Source organism: Stigmatopora argus, chromosome 15 (genome assembly GCF_051989625.1).
Source record: "Stigmatopora argus isolate UIUO_Sarg chromosome 15, RoL_Sarg_1.0, whole genome shotgun sequence".
Taxonomy (NCBI): domain Eukaryota; kingdom Metazoa; phylum Chordata; class Actinopteri; order Syngnathiformes; family Syngnathidae; genus Stigmatopora; species Stigmatopora argus.
The window spans coordinates 5675175-5692050 of record NC_135401.1 but is presented as its reverse complement, the minus strand read 5'-3'; the positions used below and the strand labels follow the sequence as shown (position 1 = coordinate 5692050).

General features: G+C 37.2%; 1 protein-coding gene across 4 annotated transcripts in view; it reads right to left on the bottom strand.

Moving 5' to 3' along the window:
* LOC144090365 (uncharacterized protein C14orf132) overlaps positions 1 to 16876 on the bottom strand; it is a 60749-nt gene that overhangs the window by 8228 nt on the left and 35645 nt on the right. The window lies entirely within an intron of this gene.

Below are 16876 nucleotides of genomic sequence, written 5' to 3'. Positions count from 1 at the left end.
TAAATATTTTTAAAAAATGGGGCATTGGGATGGTATCTACAGTCATTTAGGTCTGCAGCTAAGTTTTCAATATATACTACCTGTATCCCCTGAAACCATTAACAGACATCACCCTTAAATTGCTAGTCAAACAGGGGCATGCATTCTGGGAATACACTGTCATGTCTTGTTCAAGATAAGAGCCTAAAACCTCCGGCAAAAACGCTCTGCACTCATGTTTTCCTTAAACTGAAACGTCCCGTGATCTCGAACCGGATATTGCCCAATTTCTCTGTCCTAGCAGAAGAAACTTATGCTGACAGCTAGAAATGCTACTGTCAGATGCTGTTACCGCTGTGTCTGAAACCCAGACGGAGTGACACACTTATTAAAATTCCTACTGACGGACTTGCCACCTAAAATATTGGATCACAGTAGTTTGTCCACTTGATCACAATATGCATACATTGGATACGTCTCCTTTCCAAACACAAGTCCTTGTGATCTCCAGCCAGATGGTTTACTATTTGTGATCCGCGGCAAGGGAACATATCATGGCAGCTGCTACTGTCACATTATGTTCTCTCCATTTACAACATGAAACTAACCCATCTGTCAAATTCTCGAAAAAAAGCCACATCCCTGTGAACATAGTTTTTGTTGTTTACAGGGAAAGAAAATATCGGGTCATCTGTAGCATCTATAGGGGGAACGCAACATAACGGCAAGAGAAACAAGTATCAAGCACAAGGGTTTGTTAATTATTATCACGACTTTCTTTCATTTTAAATCGGAGGGCCAAATTGAAAATGTATCGGCAAAATCGTGGTATCAGAGCGTCTTGACTACAGCAATTTTTAAATTTAACAATTTTTCAGATTCTCCCAAAATTAAATAACAAAAGTAATCTAAGTTTTTTTTTTTCTCGTTCCGCGGCCCAAGGGTTGGGGAGCTATGATCTATAGGGGTGATGCCCTGTGACGCTTGCAATAAAGAACTTTATCTGTGAAACAAGCTTCGGTCAAGATATGGCAAGGATTTGAGTCCTTTTTTTAAAAATCTTATCCCGTCTGCTGAAAATGACCCGCTGCTCACCCTGGCTTCATGGCCGCTGGGCTAATGTCAATTATGACTGTCATTATTTTGACACCTGGAGTGAGAAGTAGCGGGTAGCAACAGGGCAAATGATTTCTACTAACTGGAAGTAGAAGTCAGAGTGTTGTTGATTTCTCTGTTTATGCATGAAATAGCACAACATAAATTCTGAAAATTAACAAACTTAAAAGAAAATGGCATCTCACAGGTATATAGCTAATTATATTCACACAAAAGTCACTTTTACATGACAATCCCTTTAATCCTCAACTTATCCAGGCATTTAAAAAGTAACTTTCTCTACTTGTCACAGTGATTGTTTTCGAATACTTCAAAACAGAATAAAGCTTTTCAAGAAAAAGCTCAACAATACTAAATTGTTTGCATAAAATGATCTATAAAAACACAACGGGATCGAGAAATCTAACTAGTACACACAAGCTTTTTTGAGAAAATCCACAGTACCTCACAATGTCAAAGCCTTCCCATCAAACAAACAAACCAAGTTTTTCTGAATTGAAGCAGAGCTAACCTGGACATCAAAATCCTATTTCCTCTACGAAAACACACTCGTTGCATAATGTCTTTCGTGTAATTCTTAACAAGCTTCTTCACACACAAAAGAATCTGCAGCCATATGATTCGATTCTATTTCTCTACTGCCTGTTATGACGCAGATACCACCGCTAAAGCACCCGCCCAGTATCGGATATTTGCATGATTGGGGTAGTTGTAGTATAAAATGAGCCTGTTATGTCCTAACGCAACTGATTTCAAAACATGGCTCATGAATAATGTACAAAAAAAGTAATGCAATATAAGGAATCTAAAAATAATAATAAAAAACCCAAAGACTTAAATAAATGAGTTTCTCTACATGGGGGCGATTTCGAAAAAGGGGAAACAAACTGAACAAGGGTGGGAAGAACACCATCTGTGGAGTTGACCCCTGTAGGGGTAAGAATAGACTTGTACTGTAGTTGATAACAGCATTCGGCAGATGTAGGACAACGGCGTACCTATTTATTTTAGCCGCAAAACAAGTTTTGCTCTCACAACGGATCTTCAGCAAGAAGCACTTGTTTGAAGTTACTAACACAAACTGTGCACTGCAAAGTCGCTACAACATTAACTCTTACAGGGGAACCTTTGAAAGTCGATAGAGTATCTGTGTCGGACCGTAGAATTCTGCCACAAAAACAAACGAACTTGTACGTTGTTTGCAACGTTATCCTGTAGTATATCATCTGCTCGTCTGGATATAAATCGGCTCCGTCGACTTTAAGGTAGCTTGTTCATCCTCTCAGGCTTGTCAAGACCTCCACTTTCAACCCTGGTTTCTGTTACTCAGATTTAGAGCATTGCTTCTCATTGATTTTTCTCTTCTCTACTCCTAGTGCTTGCTGCTACGTCTGGCCAATCGGCCTTTTTGCTTTTAATATATCTTATAATTCAGTAGAACAAGGGTGACGTGATATGTGCTTCGCTCCCGGGACTGTTTTTCAACTCTTATTGTCTCTTAACTCTCAAGTAGGAACATTTGTCATTTATGTCTTACTCTGATCTTCTTGTTGTTGATGTGCTGTATCTTATTCTATTATACTATTGAACGAACTAGTGTATGTTCATTTAAAAAATTAAAGTGTTATTTTAAAGGGTCATGAATGTAAAGCAGGAATTTATATCTTGACTTGTAGACAAATCATTTTCATAGACTAAAAAATTTAACGTGAACTTGAGTTTGCTATTCATTTTTTCCTCAATCGATATTTTCTTCATTGGTAAACACAGAGAAGTACATTTTAGTTTTGCTGAAGGAATCATGCTCAAATGATCTGTGATACAAGACACAACAGAGACACGGTACCAACGAAACAAAGGTGGTGTGCGAGGTGGTAATGCCTTGCCAGACGTGAGAGGAGGACAAGAGTGCGTGTTCCCATCTGGGCTCGTCGCCCGCTAATATACGGCACTTATTGGCAGTCGCACGACGAATGCAAGTAGGAGATTTGCCTGGGTGCATCAATTATGAAACTGGAGAATCCCCCCACACCCAGCATACAAAAACTGATTTCTTGTTCCTGCCAGATAGGAATTACGGCGTAGTGTGTGAAAGCATGTATATTGTATCACTTGGGGGAAGCCCAGGGGAACTAAATTGAATTCAGAGTCATAGACGCCATCTGTCCATGTGTGGAACACGGCATCCAATTTCCATTTAGTCCAAGCTAAAATTTTGTGTTTGTGACAATAATGACAACGTGTTATCTACCATGTGTTTGGTCATTTAAGCTTTCCTTTGTGAAGTCTGTCTGCTTCGGTAACTCGTTTTCATAAGTTAGAAATTTGACGTGATGTTGTCACACGGACTTTAAGTAAATGTAAATAACAACAAATGAAAATTTCTCACAGAAAAATGTATGTTGACAACGAGAAAGGTGGTTATTATCACTCCTACATCCATGTCCCTTAGTGGACGTTATTCTGTTGATTTTTATTTTCTTCTATTTTTGTTATTTGTACTGCTTGTCCTAACTCTGACTGTGACGAACGATTATAGGCGGTAAATCAGTAATTGCCTGGCACATCTCTAAACTGTGTTAACTGAACTGTAATACGTATCACAACAATAAAACTAGCCGATCATATGGGATCAAAGGTGTAATGTGAGCTTACATGTAGTTGGAAAAAAACACGGTACAAACACTACAAATTCAATTTGAGCAGTTTTCTGTCAGGAAAATGAGTTTTACAGAATCTATTTCTTTTCCTTGTTCTTGTATGAACACTACTTATTGAATAAGACTTTATTGCATTCACCTTCATGGAGGTTGTGTGGCCACGAAAACACTGTCATCAATGAGATTTATTAAATTGTATCACTCCTAACCCTTAAAGCCTCAATTATTCCAAAGGACATTTCTCACATTTATTTTCTACACAATGGAATGAACACTTTGAAGATATTTTTCTCAGGGATCTTAAATAAAAAAAATTAAAAAATGTGATTATGTATATTTAAACATAAAATTAAAAAGTAATTCATTGTTAATTTTCCTATAATTAAAGGAAATACAAAGCTGTACGTAATTCTAAAGCAGTATATTAATAATAATATGATAACCATCATCGCAGGTTGATTCAATAAAAAATATTTCACTTGTGGACTTGCATTTTTGGATACTTCACTTCTCTGTATTTTTGGATGAACTATTTTATTTTGTTTTTAATCACACTACGTTTTTATTAACCATGCCAGAATTCTTTATGTTTTAAAGCTGCTTTTTTAATACTAATATTAAACATGTAACAGACCCTTTTTGGCAAGAGAGACATGCATTTGGAACTCGGTTACAATACATGATGCTAACATCCAAAAAAACTCGAAATCAAATTAATATTTAAGTGTATTAATGCTAAGAGCCTTTTTTGCTTGAGGACTGTTTAAATTTGGCCTATTTTTTTTAAACATTTAATAACAGTATTACAAGTATTGCCACTCCTAACAATGGAATTTGTGTAATAGCTAAGCTCAAATAAAACAGGAGGTAGTCAATATTTTTTGCCAAATGGCACTGTATGGAAACCAAACATGGGCAACTGTATACAAGCCCTATTCTTTTATTAGATGCCGATATAGCAATAAAATCATTTTCTAGGGTTACTCGGTCAAATTGCAGTGCTTATTGTTGGAAAATGACTCAATTGCTGCCATTGACAGAGTGAGTTCAAAGCAACTTAGCTCACTATGTATTGTTGGGCTGTATCCATCACTCACATTCTTCCCTCCCCCCAAAGTGAACAAAATATGGCTTTTTCTTGCTCAAAGCCAAAGGCCATGAATCATTCATCGAGTCACGTATTTTAAATATGCATAAAGATGGCTATGAGCAGCATGTGTTTTATCTTACATTTTACACCAAAGAACCATATCATAGTGCAGAACATATTTCTTGTGGACTAGGCTTCAAAATCTATATGCACAATCTCATGCATCTTATATTGTGATGCCGTTTCGATTAAAATAGAGCCAGCAGAGTCACATGTCACCTCTCCCTGCCTGGTTGCGGCTACGTATAAGATGGAGGATGGTGCCCCAGGCGGGGGTGGTTACGGCTACATAAAATAATATCACAAGGACATAGATTTATTTCTATTTTCCTTTTTTAAATTTAGACAAATGTTCGGTTCCTTGAAATGACGGAGGAAACCAGAACAAGAAGTAATAGTTAATTGGATTCTTATATTTCTTTTTAAACTTTTTGTAGATTTTAAAGTTACAACTAACATTTAATTAATTTGAATGGAGCTATATCTTTGAATTAAACATGAAAAAAATAATTATAATAATACAGAAATAAATAAAACATTGATTCTTGTGTATTTTTTTATTTGGTCTAAATTAAATTTTAAAGTTACCCAATTTTTGTATATAGAGAAAAAGAGTAATCCGTTATTTAAGTCACACTTATTATAAATCAAACTGAATTATTTTGTTGTTGTTTGTTTTTCTTAAGGTGTTTTAATACCATTTTTTCTAGTGAGTATTTATCTCAGATAAAATATCCTTGTAATTGTTTTACGAAAAATTGTGTATTTTTCACTTAGTTAATGTACTTGTGTACCTGGGCTAACAAAATAGTGAATTAATTTTTACATAAATATTATTGTTTTTGATGTTACAATTGTTGTTTGTTATCAATGCATTTTTAATTGTCTGCAGAATAAAACTGAACATGACTTAATTATTAGACTAATATTAATATTTAAAGTAATAAATAAGATCTCATCTCATTTTCTGAATCAGTCAACGTGAATTAATGCACACGATGGCTATTTTTTTATGTAGACAAATGCATGGCGACATTCACGGTCAGATAATTAAAAAAAAAAAAAGATGATAAAGCAGCACTGCTTTTAAATAACCCTGTGGCATTTTGTCCATAACACTTCTCTAGTTTATTTTGCACACTCCTTTACATGTAAACCAGCACAGCACTAATTACTGACGCTTTCGCATTATGCTAGGACAACAGGCTCTTTTTTTTGCATGCGGTGGCAAAAAACAACAACAACAAAACTAAAGCAGGGAAGATGCCAGAAAGTATGCAAACAAAGAGATTAATAATCCTCATTAAGGATGATATAACTCATACATGCTTCCTGTAAACCTTAGATTACTTCCTCATCAATCGGAGCCAGCGGAGAACACTGACAATGAACAACAATGGAAGAAAAAGAGCGGTCTTTTCTATTTACTCATCGTCATAACGAGACAAATTGTGTCCCCCAGGAGACTCAGGCCAACAAGTGCTGCTTCAAAGTAGAGTACCCTTTGTTTACACTTCAAAAATGGCCCATTACTGCCTTAGAGCATCGATACACTATCACCGACACTCAATAATTTGTGTATTGTTTAAAATAGTGAACATATGCTATACGCAGGAGTATTAAATATGTGGCCCACGGGCTGAAAGTGGTCCAATCCGGCCTGCCTGACTGCCACTTTGTAGCTCATTCATACTGTACGTACCGAATTAAATGCTTTAATTTCTTCGACAAAGGCGCCGCAAAACCAGATGCTCATTTGTGTGTGCACGACTTGCACTTTGCTCAATTTCCTATCTGCAATTACATTTGTTCATTTGCCCCCTGCTGTCAAAATGGTGCTTTCAAATGACAGCCAATGAGTTCATAATAAAACTTTAAAATCCCCCCAAAATCAATACAAAATGATCCAAAATTGTCAGGACCCTAAAATGGAAGTGAAAAAAACTCACGCAAAGTTAACTAATTGCCTGCTATTGACAATAATAGATATCAAATTCAGTGAAAATGTCCATGGATGCTCATCTTTTACTGCCATTGACGGCGCTAGATGTCCAATTCATTTTGACTAGGAGGGGCAACTAAACGAACATTAAGTAATTGAACTTGTGGGCCAAAAATAAACTGTTCTACCCCACGAGATCTAGTTGGCATTAATGTGTGTCGGGATCCAAACTGAGTTTGACACCACTACTATACAAGAATACTGTCGCGTCAAGAATTGAGATTCAGCCAGTTGTTGTTGTTGTTCATCATTAAGCTCAATATCACAATGTTATGAGATGCACACAATTTTGTTTAGCTGTCAGGCTGTTGCCCTTCCTGTTCTTCCATTCTAGCCAGCTGTGTAACGTCTGAGACTATTTTCTGTTCACTCTTTTCAAATACTTGTCACTTGATTGTGTTGCTTGCTCCCGCTGTGTCGCGCCTTCCCGCTGAGCGCTTAGGTTGAATGTGTTCATTTTTTTTTCTTTTGCGGGGTCCAGCTGCTTCAACAATTAGCATTCACGCACATCCTTAAAATCTGTTAAGAGAGTTTGACGTATTTTTTGTTTTTGAGGGAATAAATAGCAGTTAACAAATGAACTATTTAATAAGAGCATAAAGTTGTATCTCATGATCATGCCAATATTTTTTTTAATAATCATTTTTGAAAGTATAATTAGTGAGTCGTATCAAATCAAAATTACATTTCTTCAGAATATTAATTAGCATTGGGGGCTCCAAAAAATTGAATATTGTGAAAAAAGTTAAAAATATAGAACGGATTGTTACTCAAAACAGCTACAATGGGTTACACAATTATAAAATAATTCAATAACAGGCCCCTAAAATGAATGAATGAGTGATTAAAAATGTGATCAATTATTTTTCTAAAATAATAAGCCTCAAGTCCTAACATTGGTTAAAAAAATGTGCCCCTCTTTACTGCAGACACTTTCCAGGGATGAAAATGGAGACTTTTAATTGAATCTCCACTCATGTAAGACTTGGTCTAGAGTGACTTGATGGCAATGAGGTGGGGGGGTTTTGGCTGCCTACGACTAAAATAACATGGCAGAGCAACTCTAATCCAGTTGAAATTGCAAAGCGGAGTGAAACGACAAGATGACAAAATATTCCATCTCCATCTTTTACAACATGACCATTTGTAAATGAAATGAACATTTCCAGGCAGCAACTAGATCGCCGTTTCCCCCTTAAATCAACACTTACTCAAATAAAAACAAACACATCCAACAAAGATGTTACTTTTTGTCACAAATAGAATAATCACGTAAAGAGGAAAACATTTCAAAGCCACCAGACACAATCCTTCTAATTGAATTAAAGAAGCAATACAACCAACTTCAGAAGAGAAATACTCTTATGCTTAAAAGATTAACGAAGACCTCTGCCAAGGCTTGGAAATGCAATGTTCATAATCAAATCCATTAATCACATTATTCCAGATCTAGATTTTGAATTACACTTTTTGACAGCAACGACTTTGAGATCTCCAAGTGTGAAAAGAAAAATCAAATGACGTCCTGATGGTCTGTGCAACGCAACCCCCAAGAACGATTGCCTTCTGTTTATTGAAATGACTTTGCGGTTGCCCTGACTTCCACCATTTCTCGCCTCAACAATGCGCTTAAAAATTCCGGGTTAGGTCAGATGACGGACGCCACTCGCAGCTCCCGCTGGTCGCCGCGACCTTGTCATCATTGCTTTGCCATCTTTTTTTCCACTAGCCTGAACCCGAGGGCTCACTGCTCATCACACACCTCCTCAAGAACCATTGCACCTCTTATCCTCGGCAAAGGCAAATTTGGCCAACCCTGGAGGTCCTGTTTTTGAGTGGCAAAACAATATAGATAAAGGTCGCAAAACTTGGAATCATCACAAATAAACGTTAAATTTGGCCTGGCTAGACATTTGCAAAGTGCCCTTGCACTTTCTGTCGACACAGTGAATTGTCAAGTTGCGAACGGCGCATAAATCGCACTCAGTGGGAGCGCAAACATCGCATGTTAAGCATCATTAGGCTGCCCGGCTTATTCTCCTTTAACTCCACTCTCAAGTCATTATTCATGTGGGAGGCTTAAAATGCTTTTTTAATAAAATATAAATGATCAAAATGACCGTTTTTGATGAAATAACTTTTAGAAAAACAAATATTGTAGATAGGAGAGCAACATGTCAGACATGACTAAAAAAAATCTAATGATTTAATCTATTGGCGAAAAAAAATGGTACAAAATGAGGGAAAAACATTTTAGAAACATGTTCTTGCTCGTAATTGTGCAAAGTTTGACTATGTATTATCAAACCTCGATGTTTAATTATTTGGCTCACGCAGTCAGGACACCAAAGATAATAGTCAATAGTTACTATATTAAGCCAAAAGCTAACACAAAACAAAAAAAATACAGATAAATATCCACATACAATTTAACCATTCTTCCCCATCAACTTTGCCACAGTTAATATTTAAATGCAACTATCAACAAAGCACAATGCCAAAACTTTAATAATGGAAGACAACATTCTTTACTAACGTGTATGAAACTAATCAATTAGCCACATTGGAATGAATTAATCTTGAAGGGCATTTTAATCGCATAATAGATGTTTCAGGAAAATCTATATTTTTAAATGCATCTATAAAATAGAAAATAAGTCCTACCCTTAACAAGAGACCTTTGCTGAACTGAGATGTTTACATACCAGTACTGCAGACTATGCCGTTTTTATGGCACTTTAGTGGCATATTTTTCCTCAAATTCAATTCAATTACCCATTTTAATCTATGTTTGACTTCAGCGCTTCTGTTATGAATGAGCTCAATTGAACCGCAACAATAAACTAACATGTTCTAACCCATGTCCAATAGGTTTAAAAGACAAGGAAAGTGGGCTCAGGTGAACAAATATTGACAAAATGAGTAAATACGAGTGCACGTTTAACATGCCCGACTATACATCTCATTATTTGATAATGCCATTAAACACGTAGATGTGGACACATTGACAAAAGACCCATCGCAAACAAGGGGCCTTCTGTTGGAATTACATTTAAATAAATTACACAGCACGGTCCTTAAAACTTCTTTAAAAAAAACTTCTAAACCTTATTAATCTTATCCACATATGAGCCATACACTGCATTAGCTGACACGATAAATATTAAATATTGCAAACCTGTCCCTCTGTGATCGGTCTGCAGTTGGTCTCATTATAAAATGAAAAATTAGGTATTGCACAACTTAAATGTGCTACTTGCGCAAATGCAAATGTGTGTTTATGGATGATGCTGCCAAAGTTCTGTTAGCACTTTGCCATTGTACTCTTGTCATCAGGTTGCACTGTCAAAATTGTATCATTAATATTGGCCCGTGGCAGAAAAAAATATTCATTAGTTAGTATTTATACATAAAAACGCATAGCGTATAAACAAGGTCAGCTAAAGATGTGGGAAAGGCCTGTTTGGAGAATATATTGGGAAGCCATAACGTCTAACACCGTCAATGGCATCCAATAAATCAATGATGTAACGATAATGTGATCATTTATCCTTCAGTGCGGTGAACTTGTTGATATTCTGCAAACTCCACACAGCATCTTTTTGGTGCTCCGGTTCGGCTATTTAGGTTAGAAAAAAAATACTACTATGACAGTTTGCCTTTCTACAATAGCAAATCGCCATCAGCCTGACAACCCTAGAGCTGAAAAGGGAAATTAGCGCGTGGGCGTAGCTGCTCTTGTGCAGTGTGTATTGCGGCAGGTGGGTTTAGTGTTTGTGGATGATTGCTCTACATATTTCCCTGCGGGAAGATGAGCCGCAAGAGTGGTGTTGGTGGTTGGGGGGGCTATGTGTTTGGGGTTTGTCACATATACACCATGTTGGCCTAGATACAGTGCAACACTTTAGCGGCATGCCCTCAATCTTGAATGAATTTATTCATGTTTCAGAGAGGGAAGTGCAAATACGAGTCATGAAGAATCCATAACCTTTGGTGGACAGTCAATAAAGACAAATCTAAAACCTTGCGCCATCCATTATTCAAAACTTTGCAGTAATCCCCCACACGCCATTTCATTATTATTGTTGTTTTATTTATCTAATTTAGTTATTCATTGCCTGCGATTTTCACAAACAAATGTAGCCACCCCATATCTTTTCTGAAATCCAGAAAAGTAATTCTGCAAAAAATTTCAACTACCAGAAATTTACACATGAAACCTTCCTGATCCTTTCGATTTTCCCAGAATTCACAACAATTGCGTATATTTTCATTCTTGAAACGTATTTTAGACTAAGAGTTATGGTCATTAGGTACATGAAATTTAAAATGAATCAATGATACTGTATCATTCTGCACAGATCTTCATATTTCAAGTGTACGTTCCTGACTTTTAGCTGAGAAAAAGAACCTCGACCAGGATACTGGTGGGGGAGGTGGTGCAGTTGGGGGAATGCCTACATGAAAAATTAAACAATTTCAGGAAAAATCAAAGTTAGCTTACTTCACTAGCACTCATGCATGCATCCGGGAAACATAGGTGTATGTAATACAACTCACTGTACTGTAAGTGCTTGATTCATCGGCTCGCCATTAAAGTTGCATGCATCCAAAATGAGACGCTCCCTAGTCTTGTGTGCTTTATATAAACCGCCAGCCAAGAGCCCGGCGGCTTGACGCGCATGATGGAAAATAACTTCTATAAATCTCCCTGATGCCAAAGTAACGCAGAGGATATAATTGACATTTTGCGGAGAAAGACGGAAATTTGTAACTGAAATTATTTCATGCAGCCGACACAAATGAGCTGTCAGGCTGAAATAATTGAGATGTAACGTAGGAGGTGAAATGTAAAATAATGACGGAAAAGTATGGATCTGCTTTTCAGAGCCAAACAGTTGCTTAGGAAGCATACATAACACTACCGCTGGTAAACAGCAGGTAACTGTGTGTTTTGTTTTTAGACTTATTTGTAGAACAATGCAAGAGATCTAATGAAATGTTTTTTCATTAAACTGAAATTTACACACTGCAAAAGAATTGATTCACTTTGGGAAATTAGTCAAAAACACTCGCCTCAAGCCAACAATGCTGCCACGGTAATTCAATTATCAACAAACATGCTAAATTTGCACTTACATTTCTGTTTTAGACTGCAAATCTGGTGGTCAGACCGACAGTTAACCACACCGCGATAACATGACCCTGTAATTAAATAGTTATGCCACTCAAGAACAACGATGACCACAGTTTATAATGAACGGAGGCTGCCATTGTGTACTAAGTGCATTTGATTTAAATACCCAAACTCATCTGAATATGCAATTATCTGAGTCGGTATTTGTCAGCTATCTGAATGTGGCCTTTGCATTATTAAAAGTTATTGTGAGGCGGCTGTCTACTCTTCACTCATCAGTCTGTTGGGCTGAGATGGACAACCCTGTCAGATGGGATGCCTCGACTGGGACTTCTTTTCCAAATAAGGCGATATAATGAGATATGCTGATGGGCTGTCACCAGTTAGACACATAACACCTGAGGCCATGATGCAGAACATTGCCAATTGAACAAGCGAACAATGCGCTGGCTCCATGGAGAAGTTTGAAACACTACCCATGCAACAGGAGGAAATAAAAAAATTAAAAAAGCGTGTCGACAACATTGCATCACCGTGCACTTGACCTCGAGAGCCAAAAACTGTTTGTTCCTTCGGCCCAAGACAGGGTGTGCATTTGAAAGGCAGCCAAGTGGTGCCTTTCTAAAACTTTAAACCAATGTTGCAGGTTCATAAAGTAAGAAGCCACTTGTATAGCTCACTGTGGGCTTCCCATGTTATATTATCTAGATTGCACTTAGTGAGTTTCCAAATAATACACACTCACTTGGAAAATCTGCATTGGAAGGGCGAGTGCACAAACGGCTGGCATTTTTTTTCACTCAATCTATTTAATGTTTAAAATACAGCATGGATTAAGATTTAAACGGATAAGTATCACGGAAAGCTCTATTTTTGGGCTTGTGCCAGACATCTTTTTCTAATTAATACAGAAATTACCGCGCAATTTTGACGCTTTGTTCACAGTAGTAACAACATTTTGAGCAAGGGTGGAAGGAGTTGTTTTTTTTTGTTCTTTAAGTATTTAAATTTAATGCAAAGCATTGAGTAATCTGTAAAACTAAAATCTAATGAGATGCAGGCTCTGTAAATTAAATGCAGCATGTATTATACACTGAATGGAGTTATAATAGAAAAAATAGCAATAATAGAGTACAAACTGTTCATGTAATGTAAAAAAAAAATAAACTATAAGGTGCACTGCTTAATAAGGCACAGCAAAATTTGTTTTCATATATAAATCACACCAGATTATATAGTGCATGAGTTCATCAATTACTGCATTTGTTCTGCATCTTTTAACATTGTAATTATTGTTTTATATATTAATTTTGTTGATGGGTTTCTGAATGATAATTTTGTGTGTTGAGCAATTTACTAGAGTAATATAATACAGTTATGCAGCAACAAAATTGTTTACAAGTCATTAAGCACAAATGAAGTCATACATAAAGAGCACTGGATTATGAGGTGAACAGTATTTATTTATATTTTTTTTGGTGTGCCTTATAGTCCGAAAAATATATAGATAGTATTGCAATTTGTTTATCTGAATATGCCTTCACTTGGCCAACTTATTGTATGAAGATTTCTCTGTTATATTCACTTATGATCATTCCCCTATAAATTCTGCAACAAGTGTCAAACATGCCTCCATCAAGATTAACTATTCTCTCTGCAAACAGAAGTTTATTTGTCAATATGTTTTTCTGACTGCATCAGACAATTTCAACGAAAATAAGGTTAGAGAGATGCAAGGTCTAATTATGCTCCCATCTTGAACCGGTATGCAATACTGGCAAGATTTCATCGTTGAAGGATGACTTTCTAGCTCTGTAGTGGATTTATGGCACTAATGAACATCATGCGCTGTCACAGTCTGCAGTCCTAATGGTCACTCCCTCCTAGCTGCTTCTCAAATGATGCTCTTCAATAGCTGAATCTTCCCAAGTTAGAAGACACTTATGACAAATTCTGCCATCCTTAGGAGATAAAATGATGGGAAAAGGTCTTGCGGTTCACAGTCGCCTCGTTAGGGGTGACCTGAGGCTCTCGAAATATATTAAACTAGAACCGCAGCTGTAGTCTGAAAATCTAATTTACAACCATAAACTAAGAATAAACCAGAACTAACCAGATTAATTTTGTGTTCCTTATCTTTTTCATGATTTTTACATTTTAATGTAACTCGTAATAATTCGTTATACTGTGTACTGAATTACAAAATCGCTCGTCATTCAGTTCAAGATTACATTTGAGGAAGACAATCCGTCTACAAGTCGTTCTCTTACAGTAGGATGCTACATTCAAAGACTATAATACACAGGCAAGCGTATTTAGATACGACTTGACTCAACATTAGCCAGCAGCGTGCCGAAATAAATATCTATGAACAGGAATTCCCGTGAGGAAGGAACGCTTAGTATCACTTTAGGCATTTTTCCTGTGCACTGAGTGATACGTGTCATTTGTTCACAGTCATGTTCACTTAGCCGTCAACAGTCCCTCTTCTACCCGCGTGCCTGCAGTCTTGTTCGCCAAAGATTCACAAGTGAGTCACAGTGGCAGTTTTTCTCCCCAAGAGCTCGCTTGCCTGTCGCCGGTGATCTTAACTTCGTTAGGGACCAGTTAAAAATGCACTCTGCCTATTTCCATACAGTCAGCGAGGATAGACTAACTCAACTGGGACACTAACACAAGCTAACGACACTGAGCCTACATGTCTTTGATAGATGAAAACTCCAGATCTTTAACAGTGGCGACCACTCTGGCTCACCAGGATTGTAAACTGATCTAATCACGCCGTGGCACTCCACCACCAAATGGAAGACTGCTCATCCATCATGTTATCAAGGACAAATCTCAGTTACCCCTGTTAGTGTTTAGAGTGTCTATAATTGATTTGCTTTTGTCTGTATTCTTTGCCGAGTTTGTTTTGTGCACTAAAACTAAACTTTTTTGCCCTTGACCTATTTTAATCAGTGGTCATTTCCACGGTACTCGGTCGTTTGGTCGCCGGTCTTTTGGTCGCCCGGGAGGTTATTGATAATTACCATTTAAATCGTTGCTCAAATTCCCTAAATACAAACTGTGAACTATTATTTAGTCAGACTTAATGTCCTATTAATTATTAGGCTAAAGAAAAGCTCAAAATTTCCCGGACTTTTATTGTTTTTTGTTGGAGAACTTGTTAAGACCCTGACTGACGTAGCTTCTTAAAGGGACAACGCATGTACATACAAACTCTTATACACTCACACGTCCGCTCAGTGAAACTGCTCAGGGCCATTGTTGGCTTTTATTGATGCGTAGACCGTGTTGTTTTACCTTGTTTTGTCGCGGGTCTTTTGGTCGCCCGTTGTTTGGGTCCGGGCGACCAAAAGTCCGGCGACCAAACGACCGCACACGCATTTCCACAGAGCGTAATTGCTTCCCAAGGTCACAAAGCGTGTGCGCGTAATGAAGACGGCAGCGACCTGCGGCTCTCCAATGAGTGACTGCACACAATGATGCTCAACCATCCACCGGTTTATGAATATGATTAGAAGAAATTCCCCTTGGTAATTCTGCATCTAAGACCGCTGCCAGCCGTTCTTTTCGCTATTCTTGCTTTCCAAAAGCCGAGTAGCTCCAAGACATTTTCTATGTGTGTGCGTGCGTGCCTTCATAAGGTGAATAATTTATCTCTTTTGATATTTTACTCACGGAAAGTTTGCACAATTAGCGAATGGGAGGCGCCCACTCACGTCATTTTCATGCCGACAATAAAGGAGACAAAAGCGGCCTGGTCCAAAGCGTCTATACGGGAGAAATGGATGAGGTAATACACCCTTGTTTTGCAGCTTGTTTGAAACTAATTGTAAACATTTGTCCCACACGAGAGCTATGATATTGTGAGCTAAAATCAATTACGCGCATCCAATTACAACATAACCACAGTTAGACTTCACCATGGCAAATAACATTTAATTAGAAAAAATGAGTCACTTGTTTTGCTCTTAATTGCTAGTGTAGTTCTTAAGAGTGTCTGGGGATGTTGCTCTCTTCTAAAGTACTCCTCGGTGAAGATAAAAAAGCCTTTTTTAGAGGGAGGACTTGGATTTGTTCAAATACTTTCTTGGCTCAATATTTTGTTTGGACAAATACGTTGCGTCCATGACAGAACAAAACTTTTTGGGGTCATCCTTTTTCTAAGGTGATATCACAATACTTGCTGTATTATTAACATTTTAATGATTCAAATTAGTCTGCCTTTCACCCGAAGACAGCTGGGTTAAGCTCCAGCAACCCCCGCAAACCTTTTGAAGATGGGCGGCATGGAAGATGAACGAATGACTGCATGATTCATGTTCATTATTATTATTATTATTATTATGTCGTTTTAAGAAAAAGTGAACGAGGATCAGGAGAAGTCAAATGTGACAAAAGTTTCATTGCAAAGTTGAAAGTATTAATAAATGGTAAACGTATATTAAATATTGATTAATTTCCCTATCAATTACAGTAAAAAAATATGGAAATCATCCACTTCATTGATAATAATGCTCAGAATGGATTTTAAGGAACTACCTTCTAAGTTTTTCTCAAATTCACACTTAGTTACAGTTTTTCGGAATCTAAGCACTAGCCCAAAAATACACAATGAAGAGGGAACTGGAGTACAAAGTTTCTTTTGTGAGGGCAATTTTGTATCTAAACAGGTTAAGAAGGCATCCGATAACATAACAGTTTTTCAGACAACTATTTTTGTTTGTAAGAAGAAATTATGTTATCCATACAATCTCTACTTTGCTTATATTATTCAGTCTCACGTTTTGCAAATGTTAAATATACTACTGTAGTCCCAAACAGTG